This window comes from Protopterus annectens, chromosome 4.part1 (assembly GCF_019279795.1).
Source record: "Protopterus annectens isolate FY-2018-M chromosome 4.part1, PAN1.0, whole genome shotgun sequence".
Classification (NCBI taxonomy): domain Eukaryota; kingdom Metazoa; phylum Chordata; order Ceratodontiformes; family Protopteridae; genus Protopterus; species Protopterus annectens.
Window position 1 is genome coordinate 898,860,382 of NC_056734.1, and position 25,000 is coordinate 898,885,381.

Below are 25,000 nucleotides of genomic sequence, written 5' to 3' on the forward strand. Positions count from 1 at the left end.
GTAACACATACTATTTAAAGTTAAATATTCATAATAATATGAAATTGAAGTAGCGCTCACATACAGCTCATCAGTGTATAACTTTTTAACTTTCTGCTACATTTTAGTAGTGATAGAAAATACCCCAACCTTTGTAAATTAAGTGATGAGTGCTGTTGGTACTGATAGGAAATACCCCAGCCTTGGTAAATTAAGTGATGAGTGCTGTTGGTACTGATAATAAATACCTTGGGTCTATATTGCAACATCAAACGCTTAAAACAGCGAACGATGTTACATCGACACATTTTCAACGAAAGCTTAAAATGTAGAATCCGAAGAACAGTGATTTCTTTCCTAGGGAAAGAAATCGCTGTTCCACCCCCGCAAAAAAAAACACAATACACACTTCCAAACACATACACACATATCCAGTCCTAATTATATCCCCCCAAAATCCAGTAAACAACTAAATACACATATGCACATAACCCAAACATACATTTAACGAAAAAAAAAAAACAATAAACATTTTAAACCATATGCACTTACCTTAAGCCGCACCCTAAGCCTAAGGTCAGTAACTCTCGCACATTCATATAAACAGCTCCAAACACATGCACACTTACCTTAACCCTAACTCTACCCCCCCAAAACAAAAGTAAACAACTGAAAACACATGCACAGGGAACTCAACCATATATTTAACATAAAATATACAACAGTAAACACTTTCATACATATGCACTTACTTTAACCCGCACCCTAACCCTAAGGTCAGTAACTGTTGCACAATCACGCTCGGGAGCTATACCGGACAAGGGACCAAACTACACTTCAGAACATGGCAAAACAACAAAGCGGTCAAGCGACTTCTTTCCCAGGGAAAAATTTTACTGAACAGCCGCTTCGCTGTTTTGCCTATTCGCTCTACATTTGTCGACGAAAATCATTCGACATAATGCATTTTCGTTGAACTCATAGGAACCTAATACCCTGACCTTTGCAAATAAAATGATGAGTACTGTTGATACTGATAGGAAATACCCCAGCCTTTGAAAATTAAATGATGAGTGCTGTTAGTACTGAAAGGAAATACCCCAGTCTTTGTAAATTAAGTAATGAGTACTGATGGTAATGACAGGAACTACCCCAGCTTTTGTAAATTGAGTGATGAGTGCTGTTACTGGAGTTAAAAAAAAAAGAAAGGCATTTGTATGGAAAACACAAAAAAAATTTCTTTTCACATCAAAAGAAATACAAAATCACATTAGTCATGTTCAGAAGTACACCAGTGACAGCTAAATGTGTGTGTGTCTACATATATATATATATATATATATATATATATATATATATATATATGTATATATATATACACACACATACATACATACATACATGTATATATACACACACACACACAAACACACACACACACACACACACACACACATGGATCTACTTAAAAATGCTGAATAACAACAACATCGAACTGCACAGACCACAACAGTGAAAACTCAGTTACTCGAAAGTGTACAACATCGACTCCCATAATACTGAACTTATAAAATCGAATGGCAACTCCCTACTCTCCACCAACTAAAAACTTCAACTATATTTTAATTCCTTCATTTTAGCAGGGGGGGGGGTTGCAACTCCCCCACACACACACAAATTAAATATACTAATTCCAAGATCACACTACATTGAGGGAAATGCTAAACTATGGATACACTGTGCATCTACAACTACATTAACTGCTTACAACATCATGACATTTTAATAGTCCGATATAAATCCAACACATAGCTGTTAATTACTACATCTTTGTTATTATCTTTTAAACTTTAAATTTCCACAAACCTCTTCAGTGAAACCAGCATTTTGCAATGTTACATCAGCCATATTTGTTTTATGTCTATAATACAAAACCTTAAAGTGACAGGACAATGTTTAACCAAATCCATTCAACTTTAATAATACATTTACAAACACCAAGTTACTGTTCAATTTCCTGAGTTCGACATTATGAACTATCATATGATTATATAAACTGATATTGAAAATACATTTGCATAATCTTGCATTCATAATATGCTGAAAATATATATTTATTTGTCACATCAGCATACCTGAGTAGCTTCATTATAGCCTAACGTGGATTCACTGTACTAGATCAATTTCAGCAAACATCATATGAATAAAGTCTTGAGAGTAGGCCTTGCATAAACAAAACTCTGTAAAATATCACCACATACATCTAGAAACATAGGGGGAAAAAGTCATAGATACCGTACGTTTGTATACTTAAAAAAAAAAAAACATAACACTGGTTAAAAACAACTCCAAGATACTGCAGTGTTAAACTTTTTCTCTATACATCTCCCATTCTCAAATGACACTCTTAAAGTTAGAGATCACAATTAAGGTTCTCAGAATTACAACAGGTGTTCATTTCATTTGCATTACTATTTTTATGTTGGTAAACTTCCTGCTAAGCCCTTGTGCTATTTTAACATCCATAGCCTGTTCACATCTTCAGTATTAAACACAAGACTTGATATGGTATCTACTGTGTCCTGACCAAAGGCACATGTACCTTAGGCTGTTGATAATCAAGATGTTTAACAACATCTTGCAATATTTTTATCTACTGAGTGTAATATCCACTTACAATCATGCAAACAGCTGAGAAAAGGATAATTAATGACAACATGTCTTTTCTACTATAGGCCATCCCACTGATCCAATGCACAATAAAACAATCTCTTCCTGGGCTTCAGCTCCAAAACTGAATAAACTTCCAGCCAGCCACACACCATAGAAGAATAAAACCTTAACTATGCCCCAGATACCCAGGTTTGATTAGCAGCTCATACATCTGAGGTGTGGCAGTGGAGGAAGGGGGAGCCCATCTGGGGAGAAAGAAGAGAGGGACACATAAAATGAGTACTCATTGAAGCTCCATTTTCCTGACAGAGGCCAAGGAAAGAATCATAAATGTTGTCTGAGGATGAGAGGTACTTACTGTCATGGTTGTACCCTTGCAAAAGTGAGGGGGAGTCCAAACCTGACATCCTTTGCAGGTGCCACCCTGATTATGTTACCAGACATGTACAGAGGTGCAAGAGTAGAGAACCGAAAATGCTCCCACCATAACAATGTGAAGGTATCCCAGGATATCTTGATCTCCTCACCATATCCAACCTTAACTGGAGTTGGTTCTGGCAAGTTAGGATGTAGGCATATGCAGTGAATGAGGACAGGCACAGAGGTCAGCTGATTGTTGTATGGGAGAAAAAAAAGAGGCAAAAATGAATTTCTGTCCTATATTAGGGCTAATAGAATACCTCCTTTTCTATCCAGATCCTGCAAGAATGCTTCAGTTAAAGGTATCTTACTGGCTGAGATAGAATATGTTGTCCCTCTGATTTCTGCTGCCTGAAAAGGAAATGTTTTCATCATTCACTACATTTCAAATGCCATATGCAGATTGATCATTCTCTCCCCAAGTAATGAACACCACAGCAAAAGCATTGAAAAGTGATCTGGTGACTTGTGAAACAACCTGCTGAATTTCTATTTGTCTCTGAACTGTTAAAAGTTATCAAGAATGAAACCTTACCCCCAGCAGTCTCCATACTATTCAGAAGTGCACCAACACACAACCTTAAGAATCTTTACCACTCAGGTCCTCTCCTCCAAACCCTCCAAACTAGGTTTCAGTGTGCAGACCATGCTTTCTCAGTCCTTGGTTCCACACTTTGTCTACTCTCTTAAAGATCATTCCTAATATCCCATTTCCCAGTCAGAACTAAACCACATTACAAGACTCTAGGAAAATACAACTGCTCTCACAACTTAACCTCTTCCTACCCAATTTCCCTCTATATACCATGCGCTGACTCTACTTTTCTTTGTGATTATTTCAGTGTGCCAACTCTGATATCCTCTCTGTATGTAACGCCAACTCTGATATCCTCTCTGTATGTAATGCCAACTCTGATATCCTCTCTGTATGTAACGCCAACTCTGATATCCTCTCTGTATGTAACGCCAACTCTGATATCCTCTCTGTATGTAACGCCAACTCCGATATCCTCTCTGTATGTAACGCCAACTCCGATATCCTCTCTGCATGTAATGCCAACTCTGATATCCTCTCTGTATGTAACGCCAACTCTGATATCCTCTCTGTATGTAACGCCAACTCCGATATCCTCTCTGTATGTAACGCCAACTCCGATATCCTCTCTGTATGTAACGCCAACTCCGATATCCTCTCTGCATGTAATGCCAACTCTGATATCCTCTCTGTATGTAATGCCAACTCTGATATCCTCTCTGTATGTAACGCCAACTCTGATATCCTCTCTGTATGTAATGCATATTTTGTCAATCAGTTTGTATATAATGTTATGTGTCTATTATCTTTATACCCTCAAGCCAGCTTTGTGTATATGTATAAACTGCATTTTGTCATTCACTCTGTATATAATGTCATATATTGCCTTGTTAACAAATTCAAGATAAATGAATGAATGAATAAACATTCTTGCATGGGGTGCCATCTATTCTGCATTTCCTACAGCTATTAACAAGCCTTGCCTTTTTCCCCATCACTGCCTCTACTTTGTGTAATGTGCATAAAAATATATTGTCCCCTTTGTTCAATGAAATACTTGAATTAAATGTTACAAAAGGAAGTACAGCTAGTGCTAATCCAAGTGTCACTGCAAATGTATCCACCCTGCTCTCAGGGAAAAGAATCCTGCTAGTGCCCACTTTCTGCATATTGTTTTTTCAGAAAATTTGAATAGCCCAGTTTCTTGCCTAACAACTTTTAAGTCCTTCTACTCTTATGGCTTAATTTCATAAACATCCCCTTGGTTTTTGCACTAATGTAATCTTGGAGTTTGTATTCGAGCATTTTCTTTCTTGCAAGTACAATTTCTATGCCTGGCACTCATATTGTTTTCAGTAAGCTTCTTGTTAGCATGCAACACCAAAAAGATTCTAAAAGTACAAATAATACTCATCTTCCATTTTTGCACTCTTCAGTCTTTTTTTAACCACACTGACAAGATCTAACATCTCTTCACATATAAGTAGCAATAAACCTTGTATGGGTATGTTATGAAATGGGTAGATAGGATCAACTTTTTTTAACATACTCTTGTCTTTTATTAGTAACAGTGAATGAAAACTATATTTTGTTTCCTTCCATCCATTCTCACCCCCTTTTATATTTTGTTTCCTTCCATCCATTCTCACCCCCTTTTTCCATTTTTGCACATGGGGTTGGGGGTGTCACTTCAACAGTGACAAACATCTAGAACCAAGGTTTACAACACCAGGTGGCTAGCCCTCTTTATTCTACTTATCTCTCTTTGAATGTGTGTGTGTGTGTGTGTGTGTGTGTGTGTGTGTGTGTGTGTGTGTGTGTGTGTATATACATGCGCTGACGTGTATGCGTTTGCATACATATATATGCGTATAAACACACACACACACACACACACACACACACACACACACACACACACACACACACACACACACAAACATACATGCACACAAACATACATGCACACACACACACACACACACACACACACACACACACACACACACACACACACACACACACACATACATGCACACACACACCTTGATGGTATGGGCGTGTATTGCCCACCCACTGGGGATGCAATCTAGGCTCAGTGAGCATGCTCAGTCCTGCAAGTCCAGCTGGGAGGGAGAGAAAGACATTAAGCTCTCTTTCCACAGTAGTGGAAAATTTGGAAGCTAAATGCTGCATGTGCACCATTAGTGGATGACAGGAATCAGAAAGCACATGGCAGATGCCAGCCATACACTGCACAAGTCGTTGACTTAGTTTAAGTCATTAAAATGCAGGTAAAAGCATATGTCTGCACAAAGCATGATATACTACATGCCACTAAACAGGGATTTCCAAAAGTACGAACATAAATTCATCCTTCTACTCATGGTATGATGGTTCTGGTCCACTGATGCCAGTCTGCTGCCTCCACCACAAACATAATAAAAGGACAGTAAGAATGTAGATAATGATGAATGATTGGTAAGTACCACAGCTGGAAGTCAATGGATAAATATGACCCCTATAAAAAAATCTGCTGGGTGCCGGCTGTGGAAACAAAATTGGGGTGTACCATTCTGCTTGGGGGTGTGAACCACTGGGTAACTGAGACAATCAACACTGATTAATGTGGCCTGCATGATTAATGTGGCCTGCATTTTAAGCTTACAGACATGAAAGTGTACATTATCTACTCTGGAACCTAGGAGGTACAAGAGACTCAGATGATCTACCTGGAACCATTACTCCACATCATTCTTCTCAACATCTTACATCTTTACACCAGAAGACAGAAGCAAAAAGAACTACCTGGCATTGTTACTTGCTGGACAACTTCTAACTTTCTAGAGCTGTGCACCTATGCAAAATAGCAATAAACTTGTATTTTTACACTCATTCATCCATACAACCATTTCCACTAAAGACATCTTTTTCTGGGTTTCTATTTTACATTGCAGCTCCCTCTCAATTCTACTTTCTTCCCATCTGTAGTAGCCTTCATCAATAATCTCTCTGAGATTATGGACATTATAACCCACTACCCTAAAGTTGCTGATATCACTTTGCAGTCTAACTGCTTGCTAACAGTTCTGATCCCACATTTGATTGGAATAAATGGTGCACGGATACCTGACTACGTTATTCTGGTCATGCCGTGCACCCAAGGTGCACTAGTACTGGAATGCAGAACAGATTCCATTAACTAGTGCCAATCAACAGTTCTGACTCAAAACATTTCCTAGAGCAGATACATGGAGATTTAGCAGAAGTAGAACTTGTGGTACTGCTTAATTTGATATGTGGTCAGTTTTACAGCCTGCACAGTAATTTACTAGTATTCAATCTTAAAATTCTGCACTATTTTATATTTTTATTGGTAATCAAGAATTGTCATTTTCACATTGAGTAGTTTGAATTCTAGGGCCTGATTTCAAAGGACTTGCTGCCAGTTTATGTGATGTATTCTGGTATAACTTTCAAAAAGACATGCTCTCAGCACAGTCGCCTTACAGAAAGAATGTGCACTCAAGTAAGTCACTTATACCAAAAGCAAGTCTTTTGTAATCTAGCACTTAGTCTTGTCTCCTTTCAGTACTGTAGTTGGTAGCTATTAAACATCCGTCCTTTAGATGAGAGCCTTTACAACAAATACATAACATATTTTTCTTGATACATGACTACCATTCCTCATGTCCCACTACTTACTATGTTATTTAATCGACCATTTGGAATGCCGAATACAGGAAGTTTGAATGGGGAAGTTCGAAAAATAGAAATGTCGAAGGGACCCACGGAAATTTGAATTCTTTCCCAGGGAAAGAATTTGGTTGGCTGTTTCTGCGCTTTGACATTTTCTCTACTGTGGTGCGAAAGTTACGGATCGGGATAAGGTGAGTGTGATGGATGTTGGGGTTAGGGTGCGGGTAAGGTAAGTGTGCAAAAGTGACGGACTTTAGGGTTAGGGCGCGGGTAAGGTAAGTGTGTGATAGTGACAGACTTTAGGGTTAGGATGCGGGTAAGGTAAGTGTGCCATAGTGACGGACCTTAGGGTTAGGGTTTGGGTTAAGGTTAGTGCATAAAGAGCTGTGTATGTAAGGTGTAGTGTAGGTTTATTAGGGTTTTGGTGGGCTTGTGTTGTGTGTGTGTGTGTGTGTGTGTGTGTGTGTGTGTGTGTGTGTGTGTGTGTGTATGTTTTTCGGAACAGCAAATTTTTTTTCCCTGGGAAAAAATTTGCTGTTCTGAGGTTTCGATGTTGTCATATTTCGAACTTCCAAGTTTGAACATATGGTGTTCAAAATTTTGGAAGTTCAATTATATGACATAGACCCTACTTACGCATGAAACCTTTCTGTACTGTATGAGTGCTAACATGGTAAATGGTTACTAACATACATATACATTTACTCTTTTACACCTTTCATTGCTTGTATACTGCTTTGGTGAGAGGCGGCTAGAAGAATTGTATATAGTTTAGATATGTCTTTACCTTTTTCTCCTCCATACTGTCTCCACCCTTTAAGTAAACAATGTACACAAAACAGTTAAGCATAATTTGTGCTACATTTGTATGCTTAGCAGGTACTGTGCATTAAAAATTAAAATAAATAAGCAAATGTCCTTTGTCTATAGTTCATCCATTGTAGCACCCACTATTTTGTCCCTGTTACAAAATTTCTGACACCACCCTTTTCAGATGGCACCTAAAGCTAAAGGCAATACATATACTTTATTTAATGTTACACAGCCTAGGAGCCATCTGTTGCAAACTATAAAGAATACAGATCACTACTAGTCATGTAGGAACTGATTTACAATCAGATGACAGGATTTCATATTTCCATCACTTTCCTAACTTTGATTTACAAAAATTTTCTATGGACATATGCTCCCTTCACTGGTAATACTAAAACTTCATTATGTCTGTGTCTATTTCTTTTTTAGTTTAAAATAACTTGTCAGTTTAATAATTAATTGAATACATACAGCTCAACTTTAATTTTGTACAATCTCTGTGTGTCACACATAAAAACTGAAAATGCTGACTACATGTTTCTGTTTACAGACATTCACACCGCTTTGCTGACAAATTTAAACAGACATGCTGCAGAAAGTCAGAAAGTTGAGCAGCAATAAATAAAATGTTTTTGTCTGTGTTTATGTGAATGGTCGTTGAGCTTTCCTGGCTTATTTATTTAGTGTTTTGAGTGATGAACTACATTGATTATTTGTTCTAAACATAAAGAAATATGGTGCCCTGTTAAAGTAAAATGTGTTGGATGGACACCTTAGCAAAGCCACTCAAATTAAGTAATTTCACATTTTAGACTTGAACATTGGAATATCATGGGGACAGACCTCATAACATTCAAACATGGGACAGAAGTCACACAGGTAACATGTCCAACATTTTTTGAACAGTATCAGGTATGAATCTACAATGCCTGGCTTTGCTTACTGACTGAAATGTTCAGCAAACTACCACAAGATACAAATAAAATTATGAAGTATAAATCAAAACTATAAGACAAAATCAGGGACATTCTGTAGAATTCAGGACAGTTGAGAACAATGCAATATGATGGAAGATAGACAATGAGAATAGGTATTACTGTTTTACAATAATGCTTGCAATGATGAACCATTTTCAGCAATATTTCTGGCTTTGTGATTTGTATGGAACAATTTTGAATACTTCAATGTATGGCAGCTTGTGAGTGTGAAGGGGAAATGATGTTACACAGCCACCAGATGTTGTGGCTATAACTGCTGGTTTGGGATTGGTATTGGCTGGATGAAAGTAACTGACCCTCTTGTTGTCTGCTCAGTTTGAACAGTAATTATCAGGTTTGCGGGACTAGTGCAAATTTGTGAGAAGTAAGATTGGATACTTAACTGAGCACCTGATATTCACAGACAGTGTATTTATAATTACTAGTGCTGTGCATAGAAGAAACTGACTAGCTGCCTGCTACTGTTTGCTTATTATTCTGGCTTTCCAGGATTAATGTGATTTATTTGAAGCAATATGCAACATTTTATTGGGTGGCAAATGCCTGTATGGAATAAAGATAAAACACATTACACGCCCATACTGTTTATTAGAATCAGTCATTTGAATTGTATACACAAGCGACTATAAATTCTCAGTGTGAGTTGCCTGGATGAAAGTAACTGACCCTCTTGTCACTTGCTCAGTTTAACAATCATCTCTCAAAAGACATAAGGGATAAAATACATCACAGAATACCCAGACCAACGGATCTTCCTGGGTCCTAGTAATCTACAAACACAAAGACTGTATAAGTAGATTTTGCCAAGGGTTTAATAGTTGCTTCTGCCCTGAACCTCACCTAGTCCATGAACAGCCCTCCCCATAAGTGTAAACAGAAGGTCACTGTAACTTGTGTGTGGGATGGGGAGAATACCATCATTTTTTAACATTCCTGATGAACCTCAGAGGTCACTATATCTTGTGCTTTGGCTGTGGACAGTGTCATCATTATTTCTTTATCTTTCCTCACAGTCTTCATAGGGGTGGACAGAGGTCCACTATAGCTTATATAGGAGCACTGTATTCTCTAGAAATAATACGCTGGAAACATTATTGTAATCATTATTTTGTTTTTGATTTTCATCACAATCAAACATCAGATGCATATACAGATGGTTATCTTTTTGGGAAAAGTATAGAAGTATTCTGTTTATATATGTCTGACAGAAAATATGCTGCATGCTATTTGTTTTTTTAGTTTTGTTCTAGTCAGACATCAGAAAGATATACAGAAGGTAGCTGTCATTTGGGGATTGGAGTGAACAGGCATGGTTTATATACACAAGAAAGCAACAGCTTTAAATATATGACCGTGGGCATGTGTGACATAATTTTCAGCCCAATTTAACAATAAGCCTTGGAAACAATGTATTTCTTCCACGAATTAAAAAAAGTAAGATTCTTTGTGTTATGCATGATTTTTGCTCAGCCATCATTAGATCAAAAGAATGGGGGGAAGCTGTAAATTGCACCTCAGAGCATCTATTACCCCATCATTTCCAAGTGCATAGCAGACCCCAACTTAACTTAGTTATTACACTGTAGTCTTGGCTACTTGAGATGAATTGAAAAATTGCAAAAAAATAGTAAAGTTGAACAGAAAGACTGAATTTCTTTCCTTAAACATTGATTTCATTCTAGTTATTGTCTAATGAAACTCTTGGCCAGTTAAGAGTGTGCAGAAATGATGCAGGAAAAAGCAACGCTGAAGTGTATCAGTGAATTTATTTCCTTAATTAGTTTTCACTTAAGCCATCATTAGATGAAAAGGTTATTTAAAAAAATTCTAAAATGTACCTCAGAGCATCCAAAATCATCATAGCTTCTGGGGACCACTAGGCACACCCCAGCCCCCAGGTTAATACAGTCATTTTCAATGTACCCTAAGCTTAAAATACAGTCATTTCCATTGCAGTTATTCTAGTGTAGTCTTGTTCAGTTAGTGTGTGTTGAAAGCATGCAGGGAAAAAAACAAAGTTGAAGAATAAATGCTACATTTCTTTCTTTGATTGTGGATTTCATTCAGGCCATTACTGGATGAAAAGGTTGTTAAAAATATAAAATGCTCCTTAGAGCATGGAACTCCTATGTCTTCTAGGTGCCTTACAGCCACAGACTCATGACTTAATGCAGTTGTTTCTTCCACATTTATAAAAATGCAGTCTTGCCTAGACAGATGAATAACTGTTGAAAGTAAACTGATGAGTAAGATAAACTGTGAGGAAAAAGGGAATGAAGAAGTTAAATGGATGGTGGGTAGGCCAGGATGGGGTGGGGGTGGAATAGGGCACCAGATGATGTCCATGGTGGGAGCAACATGAGGACCTTCGCCTAGGATACCAGTTGACCTAAGCCAACCGTGTCTGTCTGGATGTTTGTTGCAGGCATTGCCGGCCTTAGGCATAGGCCAACTAGGCAGCCGCCTAGGGCGCCGGTCTAACAGGGGCGCTCTTCCAGTATTTATTTGATATAGCTAGGGCAGGATAGGGCACCAGTTAGTGTGGTGCGGGCACCGTGGAGCCCTTTTGCCTAGGGCAACAGTTGACCTAGGGTCGCTCCTGGTTGCAGGGATGCTTTTACTGCTTCTTGCTTTCTTATTTTACTCTTTCCTCCCTAATGGGAGATCATTCTACCACCTAAGTGAAGAGCTCAACTCACAACCAAAAAATCTTGTAAAAACTAGCTTCTTTCAACATTTTCTAGAAGCAAAAAGGAACCAATGTTAAGAGAGTGTGAACTGCTTTTGTATCTTTTTGATGCAGAGAAAAGTGACCTGAACAAATATTAACATTTAAACTTTCTCATCTTTGTATTACCTGTGAATGTAAAATTAAGGAAAACGAGTAGCAAAACATAAAGGAAATTAATATTCTGATTTTAAAGGTAGTAGGTAATATCACTGCGGTAAACTTTCGATTTGGAAGCTGATATTCGCATAGGTAAGAAAAACCTGTAACTGTTTCACCCCTGCGCGAAAAGAAAGACAGTGACAGAGATTCCAGTTTAATACATTCAGCCTGTTGCATTCATGCCAAGGAGTTACAGGAACAACGAAAGAGCCACCAGCTGTACGTTCCCAGCCAGGGCCTTCCACTTCTGGTGTTCCTGTATATTTTATACAATCCCATGTGCAATGACGGGGGTCTTTCGCGACACATTCGCGACCCTTGGTCTTATAAACATACAAACCTAGAAACAGAGAACATTGGCGCTGCAAGCATGGGTTACACTATGTTTTAGTATCGTTCAACTTTTTCCTTCCCTTACATCACATTTGCAACTCTGCAGACCTTCATTTATAAATGCATATGCTTTCCATTGCATACTTTACCACCCTGCCACCTCTATATGTGTCTTTTATGACTTCTAGTTGCTTAGTCACGGAATGGGTTATTTGTCTAAACAGTGCACACTGAGTGGCATCTGTTACTGAAGAGAAAAAAAAGCCATTGCACTTACGTTGTTGCTGAGATCTTGTAGCGCTACATTCATCCTGAAACAGCAAGACAACGACAGAGCGGACTAGAGGGGGGCTACCTCTTCAGTGTCGACTCATCCCCCCGAAAGTCTACTTCCATACTAGATCTCCAGGGCTATGGGACATTACCACAAATGGGAGAGCACACTAGCTGTCTGAGAAAGGGGAGGAGAAAGCCGCTTGTCTTTCTTGTTCACTGCTCACTGCTTCTAGCGTGCGGTGGGCGGTTGGAGAAAAAGAGGGCGGGGACTGAGCACGGCAACACTTGAGCAGTGACAACGCCTTAGCCTGCTACTGAGGCCTGAGCTCGTTCAGCACCATAGACAGCGATACTCCTAAACAGACATGATACATTTGTACTGCACCTGGTCAGAAGAACAAAACCAAAACTGATAGCTGTGTAGGTCATGCACCAGAAACAATCTTAAGTGTTACAACACAAGAGGTGGGTGTAGGGCAGGCAAATTAACAGTGGATCATCCTATCGTCTCCATTACACCAATAGATGTTGAAAACGCTACTGTGTGGCAAATATTTGGAACAAAAAATAAAAAATCTATAGGCAGGGAGATATCGTACAAGTGCAAAGAACTTGTTTTGGTATGCAAAACGAGAGGGCAGGCTTTGAGTGGGTATTGCAGTACGTTTGCAGGTTCATCTTCCCCTACTGTTTATTATATCTGAGATTGCAGATCACCTTTCCCCGCTGGTCATTACTTTCTAATAAATTTTAATTATACGTCCTTAGCTATTCAACTGAAGATATGTCTTCCTTCCAGGGCTGCAGCTCGAAACTTCTATTTTGTTCTCAGGTCTCTTATTATTGCCCTTCTTCCATTAATATTTAAAATACACATTTCACCAAATATTGTGTTTATCTACTTAAGAACATAAACATAATTTCTAGATCTTGCGCTCTATAACCATAAAACCTATTTGTAGAACATAAGTTATGTGCAGAAATCTGTGTTGACACATGAGCTTTGACAGTTTCAGATGTTCTGAGCTATAATGTTTCTGAGAACTACTTGCTCAAGAAAAAGTGTACTGAGCTGAGTACATGGAGTTCGCCTGCATATCCTTGTTATTTTATTGAACCCCCAATTAAATTTTTGGCAGCAATAATGGCTGATTCTCTTCCTTGCCAGAAATAAAATACCAATTCAGTGTAACTGTAATTACTGGCAACACATCTGTTTACTGTTCTGGAAAACAATAATGGTTTGAAGGATCAAGGGATCAAAATTATGTAGGAAAAAAAAAAGAAACAGACTCAGTTAGATACCTAGTATTCAAAAACACCCAAAATGAAAATCAACAATGCTGGCAGAAACACAGATGGCTGAAGAAAATCCGTTTAATGAAAGTGCTCAGTGCTTTGGTACCTCGGCATTTCGCCTTCGATGGAACAAATTAAAAGCAATAAACCATCTCCTTATATATCAGCTAGGCTAATTGTTCACAATGTTAATTAATTGATTATTCAACTTTTTAAAGTGCCAATACATGCACTTAATACAAATGCAAACAGATGTTATAAAAACTATTTTAAGAAGAGGAAACACATAAAAAGGAATGAATGGAAAATACAATAACATAACATTACATCCCCCACATTTTTACAAACAACTTATTCAAAAAATTACAATTATTTAATCATATCACATGAATTGTTTGTTTGTGTCTTTCGGCTTTTCCTGGTTAGGAGTCGCCACAGCGGGACTCTGGTCCGCTAATGATTGGTAGTTGATTTTTACATGCCGAGTTACCAGCTCTGATGCACAACGTTCATCAAAGGCACGCCCATTCATGCATATCTCCACGCAGAAGATGCTCTAGCTGAGAATCGAACTGGACAGCGTCTTACTGTGAGGCGACAACGCTACCGCAGCACCACTACCGCGGGTTAATCATATCACATGAATAAAGTACAAAATTACAATAAAAACATCAGAGAGTCAAATTACTATCCAAATTAATACCCCTTGGATGTAGTGTATGATACCCAACTATCATTTTGTGTTCCAGCCTATTCAATTCCCTTTTAAAGTTTCCCACAGAATTTCTGGGATGTGCCAACACACTGAAAATAAACCCCACACTACTGCCATTAAGTACGGACATGAAATGAGAAGCCACAGGACTGTTTGAATTACTCCTCCTGATATCACCCAAATGCTCAAGAATACAAACTTTAACTCTCCTTGTGGTCTGACCAATATACCAAAAGGGACTAGAACAGTCACAACCAATAGCATAAATGACCCCACAAGAAAGACAATCAAATCTTTCAAAAGCAAAATATCTTTTATCATTGATCTTGACACCATGCAAATTTCTAACTCTATTGCACACTGAACAATGCCCACACCTATACATACCCACTTCCCTTCCAGCTAGAGGGCAATCTAGTTTTTTAAGTAACTCCTTCAAGTTACTGAACCTCCTATAGAAGAAAGTTATGTGCTTGGGAAAAAGCCTACCAACCTGCATATCATTTATCATGATGTGCCAATATTGCCTCACAATCCTTTTTAACAGCTTGGAAATGTTAGAAAACTTAGTTACAAAAAATAACCTCTGATTATCATCCTGATGCTGAAATACCCTACCAGCTTTATGCTTCTCCCGCACAGTCTATGCTTGATCCCAAAAAGGTTCACTTCAGGATACCCTCTACAAGATAACCTTTCCCGTACCTCATTCAAAAACACTTCACGATATAAAAATTCAGAAGTATTTCTGAGAATCCTTCTCATTTCACCCTCTGGCAATGTGCTAATCAAATGGGGAGGATGCATGCTGCTAGCATGCAAAAGGTTATTCACCATAGTAGGTTTTCTATATGGTCTGTGTTGCACTGTACCATGTTCCCCAATGTAAAATTCAACATCCAGAAAAGGTATACTTCGGGATTGACATTCCCAAGCCAACTGTAAAACCATGTGTGTTATCATTAAGATCCTGTATAAACTCCAAAAATAAAGACTGGCTGCCCCTACGATCAAGATACCCAGTATTAAATGCCCCACTTTATTAACTTACTGGCATTTTGGGGGGGGTTGAAAAGGCACAATGACTAAAAAGATCTACAAAATGTGGGCAACAGAAAGAGAATGATAGCTTTTTAAAGTACATTGTGTTATAAAAGGTTAAAATTTTAAGCTAGCACCCCAGACTTGGAGGGAAAGAGTAAGGCTGCAAGCTAATGGGCTGAGAAGTGAAAGAAGGAATCAGTGCCAGCTTTCAAACAGTTTGGCCTGGCAGTCAGTGGCATGCTGTATAGATGAGCCTTATCAGCAATTTGAAATGCCCATGAGAACAAAATATTTGGAGTCTAGTTCTTTAACTTTGCAAATAATAACATCTATTTCCATTTTTTTTTTTTTGCTTGGTACCCATATTTTTTCTAATGCTAAGCAGACAAAGTTTAACAACACTAAGACTGTCAGTGTATTACAATGTGTTTAAATTTTGACAAGTCAAGCCTATGTCCCACATACAATGAATGGTATTCAGTGACATTTGCCACATTTGTTGTCTTCTTAATCCATTTCTATTCCAGAGCAGTACTGAAGTGAATATATGGTATGACAATGGGTACAGAAGGGGGTGGAGTGGAAGCGCTCTACAGTGTTTGCAAAGAGGGCTACAGATGTTTAAACTGGGACTCAAAGGTTTGCAGCAAGCACTGAGGAAAAGTTACACTGGTGGATGAAGTTCCTTTCACTTTACCCTGAAAAGAATAGAACCTACCCTCAGGCACTTGACAGTCAATGCATTCTGACCAGGGTCAATAATATGAAGGATTTCCCTTTCACTTCTCTTTTTCAGGGTGTTATGCATTCACATCTGTTCTGCCCCCACTGTCTAGTCTCTGTTGCTTATGGTATCCATGAGACCCTCCAAGTTGTGCAGCCTATAAAAATGGAGATTTGAACAAGAGAAACTATCTTTGCTGGTACTGTTTTCATAAGTGACTGGATCTAGTTATTATAAATATGTATGTATGTATATACATTCAGTATACATATTATATATAATATACCACCACCAATAGTTCCAGGATGCAAAACCAAAACTAATAACCAAATCAAATGCACCCAATAGCTGTTAGAACTCCACTTTAATAAGGTACAAAGCACAATTCAAAAGTTGAGCGCTTTCATCATAAACCCAGTGACTTCATCAGAACTGAAAACCATATTGAATTCAATCATTCCATAAATACCATAGTCAACCATCTGATTGGCTAATAAGTTAATAGGAAAAAGCACTTTTTTAAAAACACTATATAATGAAGTTAAAAAAATATATATGTATATGTAAATAAATATATTATAGTAAAATACATTTCTGTAGAAATGTATACTGTGGTACACAATTTAAGTAATAAAGATAAATATTGAATAATCATATAAAATAATGCATACTAAAAACTGAATTAAACACTGTTGCTACAAATTCATTCAAGAAAAATACTTTAAAAAGGAAATACTTTGAAAAAAATACTTAAATAGGTAAAGTACACATATGATATAAATAGGACATCAGTGGGGTACTTAGTCACACAGTATCAAAAACTGACATTTAAAATAATGTTTTGTTTAATGAATAAACTATTTTAAATAATTTTAAATTATAAATTTTAATAAATTATGAATTTTAATAAGGTTATATGTTATATATGTTCTTTTAACTAATAACATTACAGGATATAGCATTGTAAGTAGTATTATAAAAAAGTATTGTAAATTAATAAATAAAATAAGTGACAATAAATTAATAAAAAATTAATAAAAATCAGTAACCCCATTCTTTAATTTTTGTCCCATCCTTAAGAGCTGAAACAATAGAGACATTATCATTTAAACCAGGGGGAAGTTGGCAGCAAGCCTAAGTTGCTATAAAAGTTCCTTTTTACAAAGCTGATTTGTCCAGTCTCCACCCCTAGGCTCAATGTGTACACTGTCCAGGATGCCAAATTTAAAACCGTGAAAATTTTCACAGTTTAAAGAATGCCTGAACAATGCATCAGTTTCTTTTCTATTTTTTAATTCATACATATGTTCATAAATCCTACGTTTTAAGGATCTCTCCGTTTTTCAAATGTAATATCCTGGGCAAGTGTCACATCCTGCTAAATGTACTATTCTCTGGGTGTTGCAATTACCATTTCTAAAAATAATGTTAGTTCTCATTTTGTCACTTAATATAACAGTAGTTTCTTTAAAAATAAAACCACACTGTGGACAACAAGCACAACACCTAGTTCCTTTCCCATTATTGTGTTCCCTATGTGTAGTGGGCTTTTCCACTAGTTCTTTTAAGTTCATCCTTACCTTAGTGATAAAGAGAGGTTGATCACCCACAACTTGATATATATCCTGGTTAGTCCTAAATATACTCCAGTTCCTTTGTAAAATACTTTTTATATCTTTGGATAGGACACTGTGTTGGACCGTACAAGCTTGTGTATAATTTACAGGTCCAGAAGGAGGAATTGTTTTACCCAGGTGTGATTTAATGAAGGTCCTGCCCCTAGGAGTGGTTTATACGTTTTACCCCACTCATGGTAAACCCCATCCACTATAGACTCAATTATATCTCTAGGATACCCTCTTTTAATAAACATATCCGTCAGAATGACAAATTCCTTTTTAACATCATCTAACTCCGAGGTCATATGTGCAATGCATATAGCTTGACCTTTGATGATACTTTTCTTTTGTGAAAATGGATGATGACTTGAAAAATGCAGGTAGGAATTACAAAAGGTAATTTTATGAAACACCCTAGACTTGAAACCATGTAGGGTATGAGAAATTAAGGTGTCCAAATAAGATAACTCTTGGTCATCATAAGAAAAGTTGAACTCAAAAAAGGAAGTAGTCCCATTTAAATATTCTATAAATATGGGGATGTTGTCATTTTTCCCCTATCATAAAATAAAAATATCATCCAGATATCTATTGTATAATAAAATGAGTTCAGCCCACCAGCTACTATTAAATACATGATTAAGTTTCCATCCTAGAAGTACTATCTTAGTATAAGCCGGAGCACATACTGCTCCCATAGCTACTCCTTAAACTTGCTGGTAATATTGCCCCTCAAAGTATATATAGTTATAGTCCAAAATAATAGACATCAATTCACATATCAATGTAACCTCATCATGCATCAAAATAGAGTCAAGGAATAACATTTCTTCAAAGTATTCCATACCCTCTTGTTTAGGAATACATGTGAACAAATCCTTAACGTCAATAGTCAAAAAGGTTAAATCAGAACTCCATATGTCCTGACTAAGCTGTCCTGGAAATTCCCAAGAGTCCTTGACAAGGTGTGAAACCCCTTCCACAATATGTTTAACCTTATTCTCAGCATATATAGAAAATTATGAGTTTTAGAACCTCTAACAGAAACTATTGGTTGAAAGGGGGTGTACAAACACTCTTGTGTACTTTGGGTATTCCAAATATAACAGGGACCCTGGGATGTACATTGGTCAGCAAGTCGTAGGTATCCTGATCAATACGCTGATCCAAAAGGAATTCCTGTAAAAAACTATCAATACGTTGGTATGCAATATGAATCTGATTAATGGAAACCTGGAGATAATTATCCTGATTGAATAGCAAGTCCTGCATACTATTGATATAGTCATTTGAATTAAAAATAACAATACCCCCTCCCTTGTCTGGGGTCATAATACAAACTGACCTGTCTCCTCTAATTTGATTTTAACAAAGTTTTCTCTTTCTGATTTAAATTTAAAACAAATATTTTATGTCCTGCCCAAAGATGGTATAAATCTTCCGTAACTGCTTTCTCAAAAGTATAAATAAGGGGATGAAGGGGTCGATCATAAGAGCTAGTTTTATTAAGACCACCCTTATAAGTGTTCAACCCTTCCTTTTTAGAAAAAATAACCTGAAAATTCAATTTTCTGGTATACAAATGAATATCTAAAATACCATCAGCTATATCAGGAATTGTTTCAGGTACATATTTGAAACCTTTTACAAAAAGGGAAAAATATTCCTCGGTGATAGGTCGGTCAGTGTAGTTATATATGTTAAACCCCTGAAAAGTGTGAATAATTTGTTGTTCTTTTACAGTAAGGAGTGGGATCAGTACTTGTTTCTGCCCCTCCACCTGTAGGAAAAACTCTTGGGGTACTGAGCCACATGACTGTATGCATAGTTCCTGTTTGCTATTCTTTCTGAGCGACATGGGGGAAAAATCTTCATTAGCCAACCCTTGTTGGAGATCCCCATATTTATATTCATCGTTAACAAGAGTAACATCATTTAAAATGTCTTCCTCATGTTCATCCAGACTAGTAATATCTCTCTTAAATAATTTATTAGTAGGATAAACTTCTTCAGAATGATACTGCTTAATATCCCTATCTAGTTTTCTACTTTTTTATGATATAAAGTATTACATTTCTTCTCCACTCTTTCTAGAACCTTGTAATACAATATTTCATATTGGCAGAAAAGTAAATCACCCATAATCTGTTTGTTTAATTCTGCCAGTTCTTTCTGCAATTGAACTTGCATTTTTTCATGATAAAATAATACCTTGTGCAACAATTCAAAACCCCACTTATCAAACATATTAACAAAATCATCCACAATAATAGTATCATAATATATGCCAAAAGGAAATTTAAAAACACAAAGTCCTTGTGGTACCACTTTGACCCTAATACATTCTTTAAAATACATAAATTCAAGTTGCAAGGTTTTAAATTTGTATAACTTTTTCTCAAAAGAGAAAATCATATCCTTTAAAGAATTGTAATGAACGGTATCCGAACTTTGAATATCATGCCCAGCATGAGGTAACCCACTAGGGAAGGTATAGTTCTTATTCAGCAAACAATCAAACCTAGAATTAGTGCCACTGCTAGCATGGGCAGTCTTAGAAGAGCCAGTATTATTCTCTGGTAACACTAAAGACACTGAAAAACATTTTAAATGCTCTCTTGAGGAGAAATATGCACAGTACCTTGTTTAGAGTGAAAATGTCCCAATTGCAGTCTTGTATTGTCCTCTGTAATGTTATTACTGTATGGATATTGGAGGATTTGTAGATGAAGGATTTTTTTTTTTTAATTCTGGGAGGAACTCAAGAAGAGCGATATTTTATTAATAAGAACAGAGATAAAGCAAGGTTTTTGTGGTAATCAGATGCATTAAAAAATACAAAGTTTGTGACTCTGATGGCTTCCTTATAGATTTCTGTATAACAAGGTAAGCTTAAAGGTGGCAGATACTATGTTGAGTATATTCAATAGTATGATGGAGAACAAGAGGCTAAGCTTTGAGTCAGTGGCCAAAGTTATATTTTTTCCTATGAGAAAGGTAGACATGGAAGAATTGATTAACTTGTGCTCAGTTTCATTATGTAATACAGATTCATTATTATTTTTCTGTGGCTTGTGTCAGCTTGTCTGGAGACATTAGCAAAACCTATTTTAAGTACTGTTTATTGGTGGGTCACTGGGGAATACTCTTAGGCATTATGCAATGGGAAGAGGGGCAGTAAGAGAAAGTATACATTGTCTTTTGCAGCTGACAAAAAGAAAATGACACAGTGGGAAGGACTTTCATTCTGACCCACAGGAACAGATACTAGGAGAAGATTATTTTATTAAGGGAGCAAGGGACATGAAAGAAGCCCCATGAATGAAATACAAAATCACTGATGTGGTATATGTGCCAGTAAGTGTGGGCATAGGACCAAAACATGTTTTTTTCCTCTCAATATGAGTATTTATTTTGTTGATTTACAGATTAGCTCAAAAGCTGAGACAATACATTATGAGGTGGGAGGAGAACTGAGGCATCAATAATGTTAGATAGCAGTCTACAATGAGTTGTGGGTGATTCTGTTTTTATTAGAAGACATCCATAAAGATGTTATCTGGTATTTTGGCTATATTTAAACATTTTTGGTAAGGCATTTTAGTTAAGACTTCACCCTCAGATGTCATTAATGATTATGGTAGGAAAATGAAGGAGGATGGGGGCTTGGGACTGCCTTTGTCAAAGAGAAAGGGAAATGAAAAGTATCACTCTGGAATAGTTAACCCAGCAATAGCTATGGTCTAGTATAAAAACGTGAGTGTAATCAATTCAAAGGAATGAAAACTTGTTCTTGTTAGATAAGTATTGTGATCAGATTGGTATTTTGTATGGAAGGATATAAATTGTTAAAGTACTGTTTACAACCCAGTGTTGCATTTACTCTAGTGTTTGGAGATGGCACCCAGGAATATAATACAGAAGGAGTTAAAGAAAATCTTAAGTAGATGTATCTCGAATAGAAGTAGATTACAGTAGGAAAGGACATATGTAGAACATACAAACAAGTCGAGTGGAAAGGAACAGATTTTGTAAGGTCTATAGTGGTTGTGAAGGTACTACAGAAGTTATTGGGAGGGTAATACAATCCATTGAGGTGGATATGTTTTAGTTTAGAAAAGGCAACCACAATGGGGGCTATCTGAAGCAAGTGCATATGGCTAATAAGAGGTAAATCAGGAGCCATCATTTTTGTGGGGAGGGGAGACAGCACAGAATTGTTTTATGTTCTGTGTTGTTTATACACTTTCTCTTGCTCCAGTATCGTGGCATGTCTAGCTGTACACTTGAGTAAGTAATCAATAGACTGACTGATGTGTTAAGAAGGGAAAGAAATGTTTAGAGAGTAGATTGGTGTAATGAATGAACTTTACGTGTGTCTGCATGAACAACATATATAGCAGGGGAGACTGGATAACTTATATTCCTCTGAAAAGACTTTTGAATAGGGCTTCTGGGAGGTAGCATAGTGGGGAGCTACTAACAGTTGAGGTAAAATCAGGAAACAGCATGTTTTGAGATAAGGAAAGGAAAGATTGAGAAGGGGTGCACATAATGGGGATAAAACAAAATGCAGTATGGTATGACTAGATTACTGAATAGTTGAGGCAAACAGAACCACTATTTAGGAGAAGGATGAATTTTAGATGAGAAATGGGAGATATGAAAGACAATATGATATATAAGGAAAATAGGAGATATGGTAAAAATTGCTTTGCAGATGATATCAAAGCCCTTTTGGTGAAACACTTTAGATGTCTACTGAAGATATAGAAAAAAAAGTTAGATTATTTGCACATGTAGTATGGCTACATAGCAGTAATGGAAATACAGAACAGCATTTGGGATATGTATATCATAACAGTCTGAAAGGAAATTGTAGTGTTGTTCTTTTTGAGTAGGAGATAAGAAAGCAGTTAGATGGGAAGAGAAACCATGGAATTACTGCTGATGATAGAGAATGCCAATGGACAGATTGCAAGGAATGGCTGGATGGGAGGGGGGATATTGTTAGATCAGAGTACTTGGGAGATGAAAAATAGAACATTTATAACAGCAGCATGAGATGAGTGCTTGTGTGTGATCATGGTAGAATGATGGGGTAAAGATAGGGGATGAGGGACAAAAAGCTGGGCATGGGATAGGAGACTCTGGAGGTAAGGGAAGGGATCATTTCTGACTTAGAGACTGAAGAGGAGATTGTAGATACAAATGTAGAAGTTAGGGATCCTTTCCCTGACCAAAGTAGTAGATGTCTGGAAAAAAAACACAAGGTTGTAAATAAAAGGAGAATAAGTGGCAAATTAGGTTTGAAAGAGAATGAAGCTTTATTATTATAATGCATTCTGACATTAAAGTGTAGAGCAGGTCAAGGCATTTGAAGAAAAAGACATACTACTTTGGGGGGCAGTGGGGGCCTCTTCTTGGGTATGGGTAGGGAAACTTAATTCTGGTAACTGATATGGTGAAGAGCAATCAGCAGCAGTTATGCACTCTAATTGGAGACCTTCACCTTGCCTCTCTTTACCTAAGTGATACACTTATCCCCAAGGAGAATATGGGAATCAAAAGTGTTGAATGAATTAAGCATGTTAAGTTATTGTAATATATTGAGATCCACTATATATGACTGATACATATGGGGAGACGTGACACTTCCTTGATAATAATAGTTTGCAAATACAACTTGAATGTGCATACTGGCTTATCATGCATATGTGTGCCCATCACTTGATGAACAGCTACAATATAGTCAAGTATTTTTAACATGGAACAAGCCCAACACTTGTAACTCTTACATTGTTGTTCACACTCCTAGGTTGGTGTACCTCTGGGAAAGAATGATCACTGATGGTCAAGGTAATACCTCTGACTATCTTTCTCTGAAATTTACTAACTTTGGGCCACCCTAAACTCAATAAGATGTGAGTATATGCAATATCTGACTGCAAACAGGCAAAGCAAGGCAAATACAAGCAAATGTCAGTGTATGCCATTATGCTTAAAATTATGAATATGTTTCAAGAAGCTAAGCAAATGACTGTAATCAGCATAAAAGAGAACATAAGTCAGTATACGTTAAATGTTTCTTTATTACAAAATATATTTTGGTGCATCATTTGGATTGTACATGCATGCAATTAATGATGATTTTCTTTAAAACGAATAAGCAAACAAGCAGTTCATACATTACTTGAGAAAGATGACCTCCTCACACCTGCACATCATGGTTTCTGCAAGTGCTATAGTCAACTCACTATTGCATATTCTGTTACATATTCTATATATTCCAGTATGGAGAAAGGTGAATTAACTGTAGCATTCTTCATAGACACAATGACAACTTTTAAATCCAAAAAGATAAAATGCACAAGGTGGCTCACATAGTGTCGACAACCCCTAATACAGAAAGATCACTATGTCACCACTGACAGAATAGGGCAAGACCAATGAAATACTCAAAATACATTTATATAAAAATAAAAATATGTTACAAAAGTTAAGTGCTTTCGTGCCTACCATGTACAGGACGTCTTCAAAACCATATATTAAAATACAACACAGTTTAAATATCTCTGTCCATTATATCACATGTATAAGTGCAACCAATCACAAATCAGGTAAGATCTTTGTACTGTCCACCACTACTTGCATGTTAATAACATAATAAAATAAACAAAAAAATCTCTTACAAAATCATAATTTACATTAAAAATAATAAATCCAATGATTAATAAATATTTAATAATTGGTTTAAAATATTTAATAATTCACAGTTACCCTATACTTAATTAACACTTATTTTTAAAACTGGGGTAATGGATACTTGGTTGCTAAGGCCATAGCAATAAGTTGTGCCAAGCTTTAGTTGCCAAATCAGTTCTATTTGTTCTAGTTTTAATTCCCAAGAACCTCCCCATATCACTGTGGAGAACTTTCATAAGGCCAAATACAGATTAGGAAGACTTACATTCCAAAGTGTG